This window comes from Phymastichus coffea, unplaced genomic scaffold (genome assembly GCF_024137745.1).
Source record: "Phymastichus coffea isolate CEN01 unplaced genomic scaffold, Cenicafe_Pcof_1.1 PCOF00071, whole genome shotgun sequence".
NCBI lineage: Eukaryota > Metazoa > Arthropoda > Insecta > Hymenoptera > Eulophidae > Phymastichus > Phymastichus coffea.
The window spans coordinates 1138287-1160430 of NW_026706882.1; the positions used below are offsets into that span (position 1 = coordinate 1138287).

At 29.5% G+C, this 22144-nt stretch overlaps 5 long non-coding RNA genes across 5 annotated transcripts; 3 read left to right on the forward strand and 2 right to left on the reverse strand.

Annotated features, from left to right (window-relative positions):
- Positions 1 to 2008: 2008 nt before the first annotated feature.
- Positions 2009 to 4110, reverse strand: LOC131667910 (uncharacterized). Its single transcript, XR_009302230.1, has 3 exons — positions 3960 to 4110; positions 3828 to 3900; positions 2009 to 2408 (listed from the first exon to the last, which is right to left on the reverse strand). It is a non-coding gene; the product is annotated as an uncharacterized LOC131667910 (long non-coding RNA).
- A 5784-nt stretch (positions 4111 to 9894) lies between these two features.
- On the forward strand, positions 9895 to 10764 carry LOC131667876 (uncharacterized). The gene is made up of 2 exons (XR_009302225.1): positions 9895 to 10028; positions 10539 to 10764. It is a non-coding gene; the product is annotated as an uncharacterized LOC131667876 (long non-coding RNA).
- A 2136-nt stretch (positions 10765 to 12900) lies between these two features.
- Positions 12901 to 13559, forward strand: LOC131667875 (uncharacterized). The gene is made up of 2 exons (XR_009302224.1): positions 12901 to 13043; positions 13335 to 13559. It is a non-coding gene; the product is annotated as an uncharacterized LOC131667875 (long non-coding RNA).
- Positions 13560 to 17482: 3923 nt separating this feature from the next.
- LOC131667871 (uncharacterized) lies at positions 17483 to 18451 on the forward strand. Its single transcript, XR_009302222.1, has 2 exons — positions 17483 to 17935; positions 18227 to 18451. It is a non-coding gene; the product is annotated as an uncharacterized LOC131667871 (long non-coding RNA).
- Positions 18452 to 19651: 1200 nt separating this feature from the next.
- On the reverse strand, positions 19652 to 20368 carry LOC131667874 (uncharacterized). The gene is made up of 2 exons (XR_009302223.1): positions 20168 to 20368; positions 19652 to 19876 (listed from the first exon to the last, which is right to left on the reverse strand). It is a non-coding gene; the product is annotated as an uncharacterized LOC131667874 (long non-coding RNA).
- Positions 20369 to 22144: the final 1776 nt, after the last annotated feature.

Sequence of the window (22144 nt, forward strand, 5' to 3'; positions counted from 1 at the left end):
GGAGGTGCCAAAACAGCAATATTAGTTGTACATATGGAGTATTGTAATTAAAGAGTAAGCAAACGAAATAAATAAACAAAGAATAAACAAAGTTGTAAATATTATAATTACGCATGCGACGGATTAGGATATTATAGAGGAGCGATTAAATTAAACATTACAAGGGAGACGCGAGTAACTGCTTTGCATAAATGTATGTGCGTGCGCGTGAACAAGGAAATTGGCTTCAATTTTCGTAAACGTCATTCGGCTTGGAACTATATGACCATTATGATTGAAAGTTGTTACATAAATGATCGTAATTTTCGAAAGTTATTAGGTGTGCGACGCTGAAATTGATTATTTTCATCATCGCACACTTCGTTGTGAATCTTTGATGACTTGACCATGAGTTTCATTGTTTATGTTATTTAGTGGCCTTTGACTTTATCATAATTTTATCGACTGTGTTGACGATGAAATTTTTTTATAAGTTATCTATTTTCTTGGAAAAATGAAAAATATTAAAAATTGAATACTGTTACATTATAAATCGTAGCTTATTGAGATAAAAAGTACACTATTTTTATTGTTATTAGATTTGTAAAATAAAAGTATGTCGTGTTTATAATTGAGTATTCATTTTTTATTGACAAATAATGTTATATCAAAAGATCATTATGTTCAGCATAATTGCCATATTACGTGATATGAAAACAAGATCTTTTGAAGCTTGTACATACATTTGAAATGTAAATACGTTTTTCATTCTATTTAATTTGATTTATTATTACGTTGATTTCAATGCGAAATTCAATGTAACATAACGAACATATCTAAATAGAAGAAAAAGAAAATTTCCCGTTTTCTTAGAGATTTATAGAAGAACAAAACGTTTGTGTTTACAATATCTTATTCTATTTGAAACGAAAGTATTTCAATGATACGAATGCGAGAAATTGGAACGAGGCTACAAATCAACATACATATATGTGCCACAGTTACATGACAATGTGAATAAGATACAGACAATTAAGAAACTTATATGCGCAGGTTCGCTATGATTATTGACAAATCGAAAATATTAAAATTTGTTCTATTTTTATCCAACAAAATATCCGTTATGTTGTTATAAAAATTGTGCAAAATTGAGACGATATATTTATAAAGACAAGAAATAAAGAATTTATTCGAAGAAATGTAAAATGTCTGAAGGATATCGAAAGAATTTTCGGGTGTCGTTACAATATTATGAAAAGAAAAGTATAAGAATGAAGTATACTGTCGTAGAATTGGCGTGTAAAGTACTTCGGTGAAGATTATAAAGTTATCATACAAAAATATATACGTTTCAAAAACAAGCGATTATGCAAGAGATGTGAGGGCCAAGAGAATTGTTATTAGAAATTAGTTAGCCATGTAGAAGGCCCAATCGTAGTGGCAAAGAAAGAGAGCGAAAGTTTGATGCGCTAATAACAAATAAATAAATAAAAATCGATGCGTAAGCTGTAATTATAGTTAAAAATACGTGCAAATCAAATCCATGCGACTGAGTTTCATTAATATGTTCATCTCGATTTTTTTACGTATATGTACTGTTCAAGTTTACGAGCTCTGTGCGCATATATTTCACCGTCAAAGCTTTCAGCGAATAAAACAAAAATTACGACAAAGAAGTCTACATAAAAAAACTGCTGGCGATTGTACATATAATTATATATTCTGATGATTGAAGGCCAGAAAAAGCAAGAAGAAAAGACGCGATATAAAGAATTTTCGACGAATAGAACGCGATGAATAAATGCGTTTAATAATTATGCAAGCCTATACCATGACAATGTGACAAGAACTTTCTTCTAATTCTACGCTCACCACACTGATAGTTTCTTCGTCGACAATTTTCATATGCTACCAAAGAGAAAACAAATTGACAGAAAATAAGTTATGAATAAAAAAAATACTCATCTTCTATTAATTAGTGTTTTTTGTCACTTATTACCTATTTTGTCATATCCCATCGCGGTGAGCAGATATATAGACGTAATATAATACTTTTTAATTACAATTCTTTGCGAGATTTAAAAAGAAATAGTTTTCTTCGAGTAAAATATTCAGTCGTTTGTGCACGGATTAACAAAATAAATTCAAGCAACTCAAATGTTAAATAAAAGATTCTAATGCTGTATATTACATAGTTAGCATACTATAACAGTCGAATATTACTTATAATTTTGATCAATTACATTAATTGACAATTAAATTCTTGGTTATATAATATGCTCCGAAGCTAAGAAGCTTCATTTTAATAGACAAACCCATTGCTGATGTACCATTTTTTTCTGTTTCCTTATTTCCTGCTTCTTTTATAGAAATAGCTTTAGTAGTTGCTTCATTTGCTTGCGTAGGCTCATCTGCGTGAACCGTGTTAGCTGCATAACAAATAAGAACAGTTAAAATTCTAATATTGATTATACATGGAGAAGCAATAAAATTATACAGATATCCAGACACTAGAAGTTTAGCAAGTACTATATTACTTTTGTCTAAAAGGATTGAAAAATTATGTATTTTTGTTTTGTGTTAGGTTTGAATTATAAGTTCAAAGTGAAAATTGAATTCAGTATTTATTATGATAGATTTGTATGAAAAAGCTAAACTGATATCCTTTATTGTTCGAGTTAATCTATCTCATCAAGAAGAAAAAATTTAGAGGTAAGAAAATGAACATAAAAATTATTTTTAATTAATAACTTGTAGACGAGATTTACTTCAAACGAAATCGAATTGATTTCGGAACGGGCATAACGTCTGACAGAATTCCGACAGTAATTTCTTTTTTATTGAAAATTCTCCTGACTACACATAGTATTATAAAATTTACAATTTTTGTAACATGAAAATCAGCTAGCTATCGTTCATCAGAGAGAAACCATTTCGTAAAATTTCTAGACGAATATTTTATTGTAATATATGAAGACACATTTGATTATTTTTGTTAATTTACTGTAGAGAACGAGGATTACGACAAGTAATAGCAGACTCAAGTAGAACTTCATTTTGAAGACGTTGAATAATACAAGCTGTTTCAAAAATTAGGTAAGTAACCGAATGATGCTGCACTAACAGTTCCACGCGTATTATATGCTAATGTCGATAAGAACTTAAAAAGTTTCGAGTAATATTAACACAATTTTATACATTTTATTAGACTAGAAACTATTCTATCACGATAATCTTGTTAATTACGCGGTCGCTGTGCATATGAATTTCCTGGTAATCAGTGGAGCACGGATTAAAGGATTAGCATAATTGCAGTATAACACTTGTAGAAGTTATGCGAGTCATTATTTCTATTTTAATGTAAATGTATATGTACTATTTATAGGAATTCATAACTTATCTTCTGAATGGTATACATCTGAGGAGACTTAAAAAGTAAAAAATTACTCGAGGATATAATAAAAAAATTTTGCATGCTGTCTTGACCCCTGATAACACGTGAATACAATTTGAGGGTTTTAAAGCTTAGTCTTTAGCATGAACTCTTCGGCAACAGTAAAACAATGAAAAGCTATCTAGTTTCATGGAAATAGCTTATTGGTTTTCCTGGTTCAACGATACACACGAAAACATACAAATTAAGTGGAAACTTGTATTCAAAATGAGAAATTTGATATTTTACAATGATAAAAAAATCCAATTTATATGATGAGTAGGGTTGAAATTTAAAGCAAGTATATTTTCAAGCGATCGTTGTTTGAGTTAGACAATCAACAATATTTATTTTTCACGTTTGTATTTTTCCTTTATCAATGTTTATGTACCAACAAGAAAGTTATTTTACTTACAGAACTTAAATATCTTATTCAGTTCCTTTCGTCACATCCAAAATAAATAGAAAAGAATTTCAAATGTCTGAAACTGATTCAAGGTTTCAACAAAATATTTTGAATTTATGAACATGATTTATTTCTACCTACCAAATAATATTTCTATAATCCGTCATAGTTTCCAGTTTCGTTTTTAATATTATTTCAATATATATTTCCAATATCGGTATGTATGTACGTATATATATCTCGGTCAAGCAACTACCGCTGTCGATACTGTATAACAATTGTATATAGTATCAAATGCACATCACCTTATTCGCTGTACATTATTCTAAATGTAGATTTATACATAACGTCTACAATTTATTCTCGTGTTTTCATTAGCGCCACCAATCGGCTACACAGCAGTTGTACATCTGCTCTAACAATGGAAACCTTCGCGTGAAGCTACTCAAGATCCAGAGCAATAGTTACATTGTTCCGTAATACCTCTGCTGGTCGTATTTACGACTTTCGAACATTCGAAGCCAAGTCAGCATACAGTAAGAAATTTACACATTACATTGTTTATAGAGATTACGTTTACAGTAAGAATAATAGATTTTTCCTACGGTGTTTGTGCGAAGAGAAAGTCGACGTTTCTTTCGTCGACGTTTGTGATACAAATAATTTCGTAAGATCGTTTTGACCATATACAAAAGTAATTTATAAACTCAGGTATTCATAATCCACTTGTCGATGCAGTAAATTGTTAATATTCACAAGCTTATTTGCTTCAGATGATTGCGGACAGAAATAAACTGCAGCCATGATGGGTAGTGAATAGTACATTATTAAGCAAGGGACTGAAAGCATTGGCAAACCATTGCACGTGTAAAGGTGTTAAATACGTGCTAGGGTCTTGCCATTTCCTGGCATCCAAGTTTAAAGAAGTACTTTACGCGCAGTAGCCAAAAAATAATTCATAGGAACCCGTACAGCAATTTTTCGAACGAAAACGCTAATATTTACTGAGGATTGGTTTTGTTACTTTGGCAACACAGTTTTGGATTATGATAAATTATTTTTATTCGTATTCATTTTTCACTTTACAAAGAATTGCTATGAATGATTCATGGTAGTACTGAATTAAATTATTTTACTATATATTTTAAATATATATTCCGCTTTATATGTAATTAGCAACTATCATTAAACGATAGTTTGTGTTAAAAGGTAAAAGTTTTATTTGAAATTCACATTTTCTGACATTTTTCATATCAATTGGAAACTTTCGTAAACATCTAGTAATAATAACTTAAATAGTTAGAGACACTATTTTCAAGCGAACGAACCGCAATGTGTAATTTAGGTTAATGGATAGTTTAGTCCTTTGCGGTGTACATTCATTTCTTAGTGGTATTGCAGTATTCATACTGGTTGCTACGAGGAAATACATCCTGAGTTGCACTCTTTGGGGTTACATGTATATCCGTAAACTAAAATAAAAATGTATATGAGTTTTGTGAATTGTCTACGTAAAATTAATACTATATGATTAAATGGCACAATATACATATTAAATCTAATGATAGACAAATAATTTCCTTAAAATATATTTTTTTTGTAAAATACGAAATGTCAAAAATATTAGTAAATATAACAGAGCTAGTCACTTTTGTAAGTAATTGCAACCAAGAGCATAAGTATAAAAAGGAATTTGATGATGCACAACAACAACTATTAATGTTCACATGAAAAGAAATCATTACCGCAACGGAGGACTACCATTTATTTTTCCTAAGATACAAATAGTTTAATAACTACCCATTCACACGTTTTATTTGTTGATGTTCATTTCCTAAAATTGAAATGACACTATTAAGATAAGTATTTAAAATGATACTCTCTCAACATGATAATTTTTTTTACTTTACAAAATAAAAAAAATCTATAATATTTTCATAGTCATATTTATTTGCCTGTTTTGAATCAGTAGATAATTAACTTGTACATGAAAAATTGCTTGATGTACATATAACTCTAATTGCACAATAATTTGTATAATAAAAATATAAGTATGGTATTATAAATTTTCATGTAATTTGATTCTTTCATTTTTTTAAAGCTTATAAAAAGATAGTTTACATCACAATGGCTCTAAACTAACATTTTTTGGCAAGAAGTGTATAATAACTAAAATTCAATTTAATTACCACCCTTGCATAGTGGAAAATATTGTCTGGACCGTAGCCAGAAGTATGATAAGCTTGTATTTTCACGCTATTTTCTACATCAATTGGCGCGTGCTATGATCTGGAAGCTTATTTATTTATTTATAATTGATCCCATGCTTGTGTTGCTATTGCGATTTATTAACTTTTGTAAGGTAGTTGGAGAAGCTTTGTCATTGTGACAACATATATTTGAACATATTCCTAGTCTACAGAATGGTTTTTTGTTAGTCAAATGCAGTAGGCATTCACTCTACTTAATTTACACAATTTAACAACCAATTTTATTTTGAAAAATGAAACGGTCTGAAACAAAATTCCGTTAAATGGTTTTCGGTTACAATAGGTAATCTAAAATGTATGTATGCAATTATTTTCTTAATACTAAATATTATCAATTAGGAATTCCAAGTACCAGTAATCTATGTAGGTGGTGGTATTAATAAGGTATTAAAATAATATATTATTGACTAATAGATAAAAATGGCTCGAAAACGGTATTCTAAATCCCGAGTTGTTTAAGGAAATTATCTTTAAGAACATACACAGTGCAGGTCTTCAGGACTATTAAATAATTCCTAATTTAGATTTAGGAAAAGGGATACAATAGTGTAAATTAATTGACTCTGAGCAGAGTCCTGCGACCCAGATAGGTTTTTCTAATAATAGTAGTAACAGTAAGTATAAATGCTAAATTTTCGATTATTATTTATATGACTTATATTGTTCTATTTACATAATTTCAAGTATGAAACTATTAGACATTCTTTCCTATTTTAAAAATCATCACATATTATAATCGAAACCTTTTGTGAATAATGTTAATGATAAACGACATTTTCATAATTAATTAAATTTATTTTTAGATACATTGTTATTACATTATTGCATTGGAATTTATAAACTTGCGTGTATCTAAATATTGAGAATTATTGGATGTTTAGCCCTTTGCAACGCACATGCATAGTGTAGGAAGATCACAATATCCATACTGGTTACCACGAGAAACACAGCCTGCGTTGCATTCTTTTGGGTCGCATGTATATGCAGAAACTGTAATAATGATAAATTTTTTTAATGAGATATTTCATAATACATAAGTATTCGTTGAAATTTACATAAATAACAGAAATACAACTAATTATATTGTACAGTTTTACGAAGAAATAAAGATTTGTCAGTATAAAAGAAAATCAGACCAAGGCAATACATGAACCTTTACAATACTCGTATATGAAGAAATAACATTGAGTACTTTCGCGCAAAATATTATTTAAAGAATGACAATCTATTTGGTTATAAATAACTTAAAGTTTAGTAATATTTTCGACGTTATGATAACATGTATAGATATTATAAAATACAATGTCTGGTGAATAATTGTTTTCAAATATATGTGCTTTTCAGTATTTTAGCTAAACAATTTGACGTTTTTGATAATGAAAACATGTAGTTTCAAAATATTTTGAATTTAATGCATATTTTACATCACCGGATAATCACGACTAATGTTAAAGAAATGGATCTTACCTTGAAGAATAGCAACAACCACGATAAACAGAAGAAAGATTAGGTATTTCATTTTCACAAAAGTGATCGATGTCTGTAGTTTACGGGTTAAGCTTGTAACAAACTGAGTGATTTTGGCCTATTCAGTTCAGGTATGGCTTTATATAGCATGAACATTCCATGTCACCATTCACGAACATTGTATTTTAAATCACAAAAATTTTTTTGCATCGTTGATCAAGTAATAAGCAACTTATTACTGCAAATAAGGAAAGTAAGCTTAATTACCTTCAAGAGTAGCTACTGCAATGATAAACGGAAGAAAAATAAGAAATTTAATTTATGCAAATGTTACAGCTTTTATGATCGATATATGGAGGATAAATTGCTGCTTTGACAAATCAAGATGAGTATGTTCTTAGGTGCAATTACGATTTTACTCTGTAGAGATAAGTTAACTGCTGCAATGAGATCATGGACGTAACTCTTTTTGATTTCAATTGTTGTTTAACATATTAATAGAAAATAGTTCTTATGAAGCGGCTATTCCGTAATTAGAAATACAATTTTTTCACGTGCTTCTTTCAGTATTTTCATGTGCACGGATGTGCACACTCTGTACGATTGTCATCGCTATATTATTTGATTTTTGTAGTCTTCTAATATAGTTCTTATGATATTCATTAAATTATATGATAAAAATATTCAAATTAGATAAAAGAATTATAAATGATGTTTTAAAAAAACTGTTGATGGAACTAGGCCTTCCTTTCTCGTAATCGGTTGTGTTGAGTTATGATGTTATGAAGTTATGATGGTATTGCTTATTTTTAATTTCAAATAATTAGGTTAGAGAAAAACCATGTCTTAGTGACATGGAAAAGAATCATATTTATGATATCGATTTTGAATTCAAAAAATAAGGAAAATTTGTTCAGTAACGATATCAGCAAGATTATTTTAAGCAATGCACAATAAAATGCGATAACGAATGCACTCTTTAATCGGAACTAATGAAGGCCCAAAAGAAAAACAAATAATCTATATAAAACGAATTTGTATTTGTTAATAACTAAATAAAAATTGATATTAATATATATTTTATCGATGATTTGCGTTTTTTATTTCATTGTAATCGGAAATTACTGCAAGTAATCGATCACGAAAAAAGAATCAGTTCCTTCAATATGCCTAAAGTGTAATAATATGACTAATCTTTAAGTTATTGCTTAGCTTCTTGTAATAGCTTATTTGAATATTTTTTTTTATATGCCACAGTTAATTTAAACAATAATTTGATATACATCATAAAAAAGCATATTCCAAAACTATTTGGTTAAGGAAACATTGCATCATACATAGATGTTCACTTGAAAAACAACGCAAAAAAAAACTCAAATATTTTGTCCTGAAATAATTGTTTCAGAACAACAATTTCGTATTAGTAACAATCATACTCCAAGAATAAAGTTCTCAATAAACTCATTGCCGTCGTTACAGTTGTCTCTTGTAATCGTAGAACTATGATTGCATTAGTAAACATATTTACATAGTCTAATCAATTTTCCTAGATCTACCAACCATATAAGATATATGATACGCTTATAGGCGTTTATGACAACTATTTTATCTATGTTGTAAAATAAATGACGTCTCTAAAATGTGTAATCCATTATAGTCAGTTAATTAATTACACAGATGCTTCGCCTTGAAAAAGACAAAACTTGCTAATTTTATGTGTTTCCATAGCGGGATCTCTGATGAATTATTTTCTTGTTTACTTTTTCTTTGCTTTTTCTTGACGTTGAAATCATTACTCTTGAAAGATGCTTCTTTTTTTTATTACATGATTGGAGAAAATTCCTAGATTTTTTCTAATTTATAAGTATATTTATAATAATACATCGCGAAACTGTAGAAAATTATATTAATAATGATCTTACTTACATCTCCTATCGATTTTTTATTCAAAAATATACAAAAAATCTAGATATTACACTGTACTGAACAAAGCTCTAAAAAGAATTATTTTTAGAGTGATCCTTCTCATTTATAGTACATTTTTGTTTACCAATTTATGAAAAGTGATCAAAATTTGTGACATTTACATTTATTCAGCGTTCAAATGAGCTAAAATAACAAAATAATAAGATTTTCGTAAAATATTGTAGGCTTTGTATGGGTTGGGTATGTAAAAGAACTCATTCGATGACGGAAGTCTCGCTTTTTAATGTAATTAAGCATACTTTCCTCATTTGCAGACAAAGGTATTCGTTGTTTAATCAAGTAGCAAATATTCTTTTGTTTTTGTAAAAGACGATCCGCGTCGGCGTTATCATCGAATCTCAGTGCTATATAGAGCCAGATTCAAACTGAACGAGCCATAGTCCCGTGGGTTGTTGTAAAGCTAACTCGTCTACAACAGACATTACCTTTGGAAACATGAAATTCTTAATTTTTCTTCTGTTCGTCATTGCTGTAGCTACTCTTCAAGGTAATATACTTTTCTACCACATATATATCAATGATTATTATTAAAAAATTAGAATTTTAAACTAAAAATTTAGTAATTGAATTCGAAAAAAATTGTTTGTCAGATATGATATTTTATAATATCTATTAAATTTTTTCAATGGCTAAGAATATTGCTTGGCTATTAAAATTAATCATAACTTAATGCATTCCAATTTTTTAATTGATATAGTTCACGAAATAATCGATGTTATTCTTTTATATACCGTGTAGGTATTACTTTGATATACCTTTATACAATATTTTGCAAAATTATATATATATTTTAACTATATTTTTATGTAATTCATGTAATATCTGTTGTTATCTCAAATATAAAATAAAATAAGAAGTATAAACTAAGATCTGATTTTGACTATTCTTACATGGAAAATATAACAACGGATTTTTGCTTTTGATATATTATTTATTGGGATGAGTTACAAACAAATATATGGACATATATCATTGAATATATTTATGGTCATTACAGTTTCTGCATATACATGCGACCCTAAGGAATGTAACGCAGGATGTGTTTCTCGTGGCAACCAGTATGGATATTGTAATACCCCACAACAATGCATGTGCGTCGCAAAAGGCTAAATATTCCTTAAAGCTCAATATTTAGATACACGCAAGTTAATAAATCAACGTTGAATTGCAAAAATGAAATAATAGTGTATCTGTCAATAAAAAATCTCCTATAAATGTTAAAATGTCATTTGTCATTAAAATCCTTCTTAAATCGTGTGTGATGGGCTTATACTTGAAATTGTGTAAATAGAACGATTAAAGTTCCTTGAATATTGAATAACTTCTTTCTAAGTTCCTCGTACAACTTAATAATATTTGAATAAAGAAGATTTAATCAAGTTTAAGCAGGCGTTGGTAACGTCAAAATTCATAAAAAACACACGATATATTTTATGAAAATCGTTCTTTAAATGAAACATTAAAAAGAAAAAGAAAGAAAGTAGTTGAAAACATGATATTGTTGTAATCGCCATAAATTATTTTCATGATTTAGTTCAACCATTCACTTATATTAAATAATATAATTTTATTTCTATAAAAATGTATATATTTGGTTAAAAAAGACTATAGGCGATATTAAAGCATCATCAACTCCCTTAGTTGATGAATCTTACAATCAATATGTCTCAGTTACTGATTGAGATCAAACTGTTGAGGATGAGTGAAGCGCAAATTATCATTGCGACGCGTCCTCCTGAATTCGAGCACCTGTTTGCCATAAACGCCCTACTCACAACTCTTCTTTTCATTATTAAAAATACTCGTTATATTTCCGTTTTCCTAAAACTGGGGAAAATCCATTTTTTCCTTTGCGTTTACGACCGAACGGCCGACCGTGGCCGAGCCGAGCCCTCGATACCCTCATTAGAGTTTATTGCCCAAAGCCCGGGAATGCGCGAACGCGCGGATACACATGGTTTTCGCCACTTATATTGGCTTCCTCGAAAGCGTCTCGACGGCACGTATTAGCAATTACGATAATTAAATTTGATTTATGCATAGACAATAATGTATCGAAAGTTTGATAAAATGGTTGAATCAAGTTATAACAAACGTACATTGTAGAGAGAAAGTTTACGAATTGAAAGAGAAAAAAATTTTATTTATAATTCTTTCGTGTATAAGCATACAGAATCGTAGGAATGGGAGGTATTGGCCATTGGCTAGTATATATAAGGTTAATTTACCTACTATAGTATAGTAGGATTTTATTGGCAAGAACTTTTACAGTATAGAGCCACAGCACTATTACATATTAGTGCTATAAAAGACGCGAATATACAAATTTAAAGACAGAGTAATACATAATTTTAAAATTATTATGTCGTGCGAGTTAATAATGACATTAATATTCTTCCAATCGACCTCCTTAAATATCTCGGGATCCAGTAACCTTCTGCCTATCCACTTCTGACTTTTAGCCATCACTGCAGGGCACTCACATAAGGAATACTTAATGCTGTTAATTAATATTTGATAAAGTAGGATTACGATGATTAATTGAGATTCCGACGAAGTTTCTCTCAGGCAACTAATGATTCTTGATGAGAAAACGCTATTCTTGAATAGAAAAATACATGATGTCATATAAACAGGACGAACCTTATTGTTATTGCTTTTTAGAATAAATATAATTAGATATTTTGATCAGTTTTCAGAGAAGATACCTTGGTTATCAAAATCATTAATAAGATCCAGTAGTAATCTTTTACAGAATGCGAGAAGTATGAGAATAGTTCATAAAAAATTTTGTCCGAACCTGGGGCCGATTTCGTATTAACAAAGTTGAGGACAGATATAAATTCATCGTAAGAGAAAGGTTCGTCCATAAAATGTAACACATCATCATTATTATCGGAGTATTAAAATTCAATAGAATCAGAGATATTTATCGCCGGGCATACATCGGAACTTTTATAAATACATACTACGTTCCGACATTGTTTTATATTGAGTAATGTTGCCCATTCCTATTTAAAGAAGCAGGTCTATCAAAACCATTTTTATATAGTTTGGTCCTGCTCCATACACCGGAAACTCTAGTAGTGCGATTAATTGAAGTGAAAAAATAATTTCAACGCAACAATATTTGATACTGTTATTCAAAGATATGTGCTGTTTTGTGTAACAATTCTACACCTGTTGAGGCTTGGTATATGCATTATGTCGACAAACCGCGCCGATAAAGATGATCTTGTATTTGTAAGCTTTCCTCATTTTAAGGAAAATGGTGCTTTGCATTGTCTCAATTGGGGAAATTTCCGTTTGTATTTCAAAATTCGATCGGCGTGGGAGATGTTACGATAACATTTGCAGTACTATATAAAGGCAAACTAGATCCGTATCGATTATAGCAATTCAAGTTGTTGCACAGTTCACTCGGTTTGAAAGATCATCACATTTGTGAAAATGAAACTGCTTATTTCTCTTTTGCTCATCGTGGCAATCGCTACTCTTCAAGGTAAGATACGTCTAATTTCATTATTATTAGTCTTAACTATTCTCTTGTTCAAATATTCGCCCATCACGATGTTAACTATTCATTAACTATACAACGATATTACTACATCGCAATTAAAGTAAAAAATGATTTTCTTTATCGATCGCTAGTATTGTATTTATTCTACATTCCTAACAATTGATTTAGATATAATCCACTCTAGTTGTACGTCGAAAAAAATCTTTGCTGTCCATGCTCCTTTAGAAACTATTGTAAGAACTAAACAATTAATGGAATCCCTTATTATTACAGTATATGGATATACATGTGACCCCAAGGAATGCAACGCAGGATGTGTTTCTCGTGGCAACCAGTATGGATACTGCAACACCCCTAAGCAATGCATGTGCGTCGCAAAGGGTTAAATATTCCATAAATTTCAATCTTTAGATACACGCAAGTTAATAAATCAATGTTCAACTACAAAAATGAAATAATAGTGTATCTGTGAATAAAAAATCTGCTATAAATATCAAATTGTCATTTGTCATTAAAATCCTTCTTAAATGGTTCTGATATATAAAGATAATCTACTATGTTATGCATATGCCTCTCAAGTGCTATAAATTAGTCAAAATTCTGTTGGAAATATTGTACACTTTCTGAAACTCGCTTTTCAAAAGGGCCCATATTGGGCATACTAACTCGCACAGGTAAAAAAAAAGTAGTTTCCTGAAAAAAGTTATAACGTCAGCCACGTGTCATCAAATTGATAAATCGATGGCTGATTTTAAAGCGTAAGAAAGTAATTTTCAAACGAATTTTCTTAGGTACGACAATTCACTTCCAGTGAAAGCTATGGTGCATAGTTAGGGTATCTTAGACAAATGTACCTTATATATTTCAATTCTATGAAGAATGCATTAAAAACTAAGCAATAAAGATCGTCAATGAAAACATTATATTTCATTTAAATGTTGAAATTTTTAATATAGTTCACTAATGGTTCCAATGTTTATCCTATTTTATACATCGTTTATGTATATTCTAAATAAAAGTATTTTATGTCGCTCAAACATGAAATTGCGACTTGATCGTCAACGTTTGGTATCTTGGAGCATAAAATGGTGTTGCCAACTGTTAAAGTGCGGTAAATCATGTCGCAATCTAATCCTTTCTGTATCCGAATCAAGAAATAGTGTTAACTCTCACAGTAGATGAATCACGACTGCCTGTTACGTCTATTGAAGAATTTAAATGGTTCTAATTACTGAATTCCATGTCATTAAATATTAATCCGTTTCTAGTTGAAAAACTATCGTACGGTTGTATCATAACTACTGAAAAAAAAATTGTAATAGTAAATGGCATTTTACAGTAAATTAAAATTTAATGAGTCATCTAATCATTTTAATTAGGTACCAAAATTTAATTATTGATTTAAGTTGCTTTAATTACACAATATATTAATTTATTTATAAAGTAGAAAGAATGACGAGCAGAAGAAAAGGAAGCAACTTCATATTTACAAATTTGATGTCGGATGACGACGAACTAACATTCAAAAAGTTGACCTGCTATGATTGGGATGTTTTAGATTCAGCTTTTATATAGAACTGTAACTCTAATCACACTATCTCCTATGTCCACATCATTTCTTAGTGTTACGGATGAAATTTATTGAATAAAAATAGTGAGATTTTTCAGTAGCTCGATAGGCGATGTGAAATTATTTCTTCTGACGTTTCTGTTCTGGGAACGAAAATGTAAGTTTTTCTAACACATGTTATAGCTACACAATGTTTTTGTTTTCTATTTCTTTCCAATCGTATCTATGATATCAATCTCATAACTTTAATCTCCAACATCACAACCTAGGAAGGCGATCAAATCAGCCGGCTTAAAACTATTTTATCAGAAGCAAATTGCTGTATGCAGTAAATCAATCTACGTTAATGGCTTCTACAAATCAGTACACATTTTCTTCTAATTAAAAAAAAATTTGATTGTTAAATTTGATTATTAAATATTGACTAATTGATCAGTCGGAAAAATATTTAACTGCTTAATCATAAGATTTAATTATTTTCAGTTTGTACTAAACTCGTAGTGCTTTGGATCTGGAATTTGTATGTTTCATATTGAAGAAATGAAAGCAATATTCTCTTGATTATGCGGAGATGAAAAATTTATTTCCTTCTATTTCATTACTCTTAATTTTATTATTAAATGTCCTAATTTCCACTAATTATCAAAATCATATTTTAATATTATATTTGGCAAAATATGATTTATCTTTAAGTTTACAAAATTTCGTATTTGAGCAATAACATTTGACTACAATCAAATTATTTGCTTTTAAAATTGATGATTATTGGAATTAAGTGTTGAACGTAAATCAAACGTATAAGTATTTCGTGGAATAATAACTGTACTGTGTATGAAACGCAATGTGCAATCCAACGTTCAAGTACTTCCTTGTCTTAATCAACCTTGATAAGTTTTCTTGTATTCAAGTTCACGTGCGTACATCGAGATAAAAAAATGTTCTTTCGTCGAAACAACGCGGGGGTGCGGCAAATAATAATACACAAATTGTGTACATTTTGGATCGACGGAGTGCCAGCTGTGCTATTGATGGTTTTATCATAATTTTGAAGATTAGCAGATCTTTCGTCACATTATGTCCGCACATGCAAGAAATAATCTTACTATATTAGTCATTAAGTAAGCATTTTTTATCTTCGTGGAAAATTTATTGAAGTCGCAGATAAGATCTCTCCTGCATGCATCTACTCCTACATATATTTTCTTAAAATATTCTTTTACAATATTAATTTATATAAAATTTTCAAAAACGATTTCAACAGTATTCATTCTTTCGATTTCAATATTCTTCCTTACAATATTACCTAGCAGAATACTACTTCTTAATGCATATTATCATTTTAAAATAAAATAATAAAGAGCTAAACTTCCCTTAAATCTTTACATTGAGCTACACGCACGGGAAAGTAATTCAATTTTCATTTCTTAAAACGCCAATATTCGAAGATATAGTACGTAATAATTTTCATTCGTATGATCATAATTTCATTGTAGTTTTACTATAGTTATAATATAGCTATACAATATATAACATTTCAAATTTTCTTATATTATATATGATCATAATTGTTATTATGTACGCTATATACTATAATAATGAAAGGACAAAAAGTTTAGTTAAGAATGTCTTTAATATATCATGAATTACATAATACATTAATATTAATTTTTTTTGTAGATTTAAAAACATGAATTTTTCTAAAAGATCCAATTTAAATATGAGCAGGTTTGTCTATATAAGAATCAGCACTAAGAGTGTGTTAATTCCAGAAACTAAGTATACTTATTTTATAAAATAGTTAACTAATAAAATAAGTTTACTTTGTGTAGTTGATTCTTGAAATTTGAATTGTTTTTTATAATAGTTTATAGATGCAACCTGAAAGAGTAAAATGCAGGAAATGCTGCTTGTAGTAACCAGTACGGATATTGTGATCTCCCTACGATATACATGTGTGTCTAAAAGGGGTAAAAAATTAATGCACTTTTAACTTGAAATGCTACGTTTGAATTTGTATATCACTGTATTCACATATACATCGAAATTTGAAATTAGCCTAACATTTTTTTGTAATATTAAAATTGAAATATATAAAATAATTTACTTTAATAATTTTAATAAAGAAAAAGACATTTTAAATGTTTAAATAGCTGTTATAACAATTCATTGACGTTGTCTTGGATGTAATCGTAAGAAAATACTGAAAATCATTTTCGCAATATTTTATGGGAGAGATAATTGCATTGAAGAGATTAATATTAAAAAACAACAATATCTAAATAATTATATTTGAAAACTATTATAAAAAAGATTGAGTTCTATAAATTATTCAAGACGATAATAAGCTTAGTACAGCCACATTTGATACCGCCGTTGAGTCTTTTGTTCATAATAAAATACAACAGGTGTATAAGTCTTGTTGTTTTGTGCAACACTAATACTTTGCGACTTGGTATGTGTATTATGTCGACGAACTGCGCTGATAAAGATAATCTTGTGTTAGTAAACTTTCCTCATTCCAATATACATGCGATCTCATAAGAATGCAACGGAGGTTGTATTTCTCATGGCAACCAGTATGGCTATTACGATCGCCGTAATCTATGCAAGTGCATAGCAAACGGCTAAACAGCCCCCGAGTTAGTGAAAGATACACACAAGTTGAAAAATTGATGTTCTATTACAAAAATGTAATAATAATTTAACACTCAAATCATCATCCACATTCATTTACCGTGCAGTAACAAATTCGTTAATTGATAAAATCTTTAATATAAACGTAAGGAAGTATCTGAAATCATTTTCTCAATATTTCATGGTAGAGATTATTGTATGCTAATGATTAATCGAATAGAAAACAACTATGTCTAAATAATTATACATAAAAGTATTATAAAAATTCAGGAGAATAATAAGTTTGATGCAGTTCTACTTGATATTGTTATTCAGAATGATGTCCTGTTTTCTGTCATAATTATACACCTGTTGAGGCTTGGCATGTGTATCATGTCGACAAACCGCGCCGATAAAGATAATCTTGTGTTTGTATGTTTTCCTCATTCGAAGGAAAAAGGTGCTTTGTACTGTCTCAATTGGAGAAATTTCCGTTTAAATTTCAAAATTCGATTGGCGTGGGAGATGTTACGATAACATTTGCAGTACTATATAATGGCAAACTAGATCAGTATCGATTATAGCGATTCAAGTTGTTGCACAGTTAACTCGATTTGAAAGATCATCACATTTGTGAAAATGAAACTGCTTATTTCTCTTTTGCTCATCGTGGCAATCGCTACTCTTCAAGGTAAGATACGTCTAATTTCATTATTATTAGTCGTAACTATTCTCTTGTTCAAATATTCGCCCATCCCGATGTTAACTATTCTTTAACTATATGACGAAATTAATACGTCGCAACTAGAATAAAAAATGATTTTCTTTATCGATCGCTAGTATTGTATTTATTCTACACTCCTAACAATTGATTTAGATATAATCCACTCTAGTTGTACGTTGAAAAAAATCCTTGCTGTCGATGCTCCTTTAGAAACTATTGTAAGAACTAAACAATTAATGGAATACCTTGTTATTACAGTATATGGATATACATGTGACCCCAAGGAATGTAACGCAGGATGTGTTTCTCGTGGCAACCAGTATGGATACTGCAATACCCCTAAGCAATGCATGTGCGTCGCAAAGGGTTAAACATTCCATAAATTTCAATCTTTAGATACACGCAAGTTAATAAATCAATGTTCAATGGTAAAAATGAAATAATAGTCTATCTGTCAATAAAAATCTCCTATAAATGTTAAAATGTCATTTATTATTAAAATCCTTCTTTAATATTTCGGATATTACCGCATGGCAGTTTTTTAAGTGGCAATGAAGGACTAGCTAGTAACCACTAGAAATCTAGTAAATGCAACATTTTGAATTCTTAAATAATAATCTATAAACATCTCAAAATAATACTAATCGGGTTGTGTCTGAAATAGATCACTATGGGCCATGATACGAATTCCACATGACAAATTCAAATTGGGTGCTGATACCATTTGTTACAAAAAAAATGTATAAGCCAATTTACCTATGAGCCTTTTGATTTGTACATAAAATAATGTCCATAGATTTACGGTAGTAATATTTACAGTATGAATACTGCAATACCCCTAAGCAATTTATGTACGACGTAAATGGTTAAATATTTGGATAGACACACGTTAATAAGTCAATGTTAAACTAATAAGAAATGTACTATAAACAGTATATACCTGCAAATAAAACATCTTCTAGAAAATACCATTTACTATTACAATTTTTTTTCAGTAGTTGTGATACAACCGTACGATAGTTTTTGAAGTAGAAACGGAGGATTAATATTTAATCACTCTAACAGTTGGCAACATCATTTAATGCTTCAAGATACCGAACGTAGACGATCAAGTCGCAATTTCATGTTTGAGCGACATAAAATACTTTTATTTAGAATATACATAAACGATGTATAAAATAGGATAAACATTTGAACCATTAGTGAATTATATTAAAAATTTCAACATTTAAATGAAATATAATATTTTCATTGACGATCTTTATTACTTGATATGTATTATTTTTTAGCACTTTTAATGAATTCTTCATAAAATTGAAATATATAAGCTACATTTGCCTAAGTTGCTCTACCTATGCGCCATAGCTTTTACTGGAAGTAAATTTTCGCACCCAAGAGAATTCGTTTGAAAATTACTTTCTTACGCTTTAAAATCAGCCATCGATTTATCAATTTGATGACACGTGGCTGACGTTATAACTTTTTTCAGGAAACTACTTTTTTTTACCTGTGCGAGTTAGTATGCCCAATATGGGCCCTTTTGAAAAGCGAGTTTCAGAAAGTGTACAATATTTCCAACAGAATTTTGACTAATTTATAGCACTTGAGAGGCATATGCATAACATAGTAGATTATCTTTATATATCAGAACCATTTAAGAAGGATTTTAATGACAAATGACAATTTGATATTTATAGCAGATTTTTTATTCACAGATACACTATTATTTCATTTTTGCAGTTGAACATTGATTTATTAACTTGCGTGTATCTAAAGATTGAAATTTATGGAATATTTAACCCTTTGCGACGCACATGCATTGCTTAGGGGTGTTGCAGTATCCATACTGGTTGCCACGAGAAACACATCCTGCGTTGCATTCCTTGGGGTCACATGTATATCCATATACTGTAATAATAAGGGATTCCATTAATTGTTTAGTTCTTACAATAGTTTCTAAAGGAGCATGGACAGCAAAGATTTTTTTCGACGTACAACTAGAGTGGATTATATCTAAATCAATTGTTAGGAATGTAGAATAAATACAATACTAGCGATCGATAAAGAAAATCATTTTTTACTTTAATTGCGATGTAGTAATATCGTTGTATAGTTAATGAATAGTTAACATCGTGATGGGCGAATATTTGAACAAGAGAATAGTTAAGACTAATAATAATGAAATTAGACGTATCTTACCTTGAAGAGTAGCGATTGCCACGATGAGCAAAAGAGAAATAAGCAGTTTCATTTTCACAAATGTGATGATCTTTCAAACCGAGTGAACTGTGCAACAACTTGAATCGCTATAATCGATACGGATCTAGTTTGCCTTTATATAGTACTGCAAATGTTATCGTAATATCTCCCACGCCGATCGAATTTTGAAATACAAACGGAAATTTCTCCAATATTGAGACAATACAAAGCACCTTTTTCCTTCAAATGAGGAAAGCTTACAAATACAAGTTTATCTATATCGGCGCGGTTTGTCGACATGATACACATGCCAAGCCTCAACAGGTGTATAATTATGACAGAAAACAGGATATCATTCTAAATAACTATATCAAGTATTGCTGCATTAAACTTATTATTGTCCTAAATTTTTATAATACTTTTATGTATAATTATTTAGACATAGTTGTTTTCTATTCGAATAATCATTAGCATATAATAATCTCTACTATGTAATCTTAAGAAAATGATTTCAGGTACTTTCTTAAAGATTTTATCAATGAACAAAATTGTTACCTCGCGAAAAATGAATGCGGGCAGTGATTTGAGTGTTAATCAAGACTTTTATTTGAAGATACACTATTATTACATTTTTGTAATGGAACATTAATCTTTAAACTCGTGTGTATCTTTTACTAACTCATGGGCTGTTTAGCCCTTTGCGACGCACATGCATAGTGTAGGAAGATCACAATATCCATACTGGTTGCCACGAGAAACACAACCTGCGTTGCACTCTTTGGGGTCGCATATATATCCATAAACTGTAATTATAATATATTTTATTAGTTACATTTTATAGAAGTAATTCTCTATTACAAAAATCGTCAAAAATTATAAGCTTTCATATTCTTTCAATATACAACGGGAGCCGTAGATATTTATTTTATATGTTTTCTAACATATTGAATTAATATTTTATTGAAATTTTTGCTTTAATACTGTTTTCTATACCTAATAGTATTCAGTTTTTGAAAGAAACAAATATCTGCATTATATTTTTATAAATCTATGTGGGCTGTATGAATCAAGAATCTTATTATTTTTTAAACGTTTATAGTAATGCACTTTTTCATACAATTTATGGGAAACGCAGCTGCAAGCGTGTTATATTTTTTGAATGATCTGTATGAACAATAGCATTACTTTCGCAACAAAAATTTTTGTTATTGCATAATGTACGTAAATATGTAAACGTGGTGTAAAATACAATTCATATAGAAATGTGTTATAAAAATGATGCAGTATTACTAACCTTTCAAGATAATTGTAACCAAAAGCAAAAATACATAGAGGAATTTCATGGTGACGACTCGTGGTACTTTCAACGGTACGTGAAAAGAATGGAATAGCGTCATTTCGTGTAGTTCTATTTATACCCCACAATGATCAACATAATAATTACTTAAAATGTAAAAGAGTAATTAATTCGATAACGAAAAAAGCAGTTTAACTTTATTTATCATACAAGGATATTTTTTAATTCATTCGGATAGCCTTCATTTTTCTAATCACATTCGTGAAAAACGTAAGGTTTTTACAGTATGTGAAATAATACATTTTAAATTATAATGTTTTATATTCTTTTAAATAAAAATGTGCTAATATATGCTGTCTACGAACAAAATTATCGCTAATGCTTAGAAGCTAAGTAGAACCAACTGAAATCATTAATTTTAATGAGCTGTAACTACACCAAAAATGAATTATTTTGCATGGAAAGTTTGTGTAAAAGCTTATAAGAGCAGCGTCAACGCAAACGATCGTTTTATCAATTTCATAAGTCTGCCCGAGTTATTGTATTTTTATACATCATTCTTTTTTTTTGGAGGTATATAAAAAAAGTATACTCAATATATTTGAAAGAGGTATTTTTCAGTATCTGAATTATGTATGACACGAATCCATAAGAAATGCACTTAATTAAGGTCTAGAATA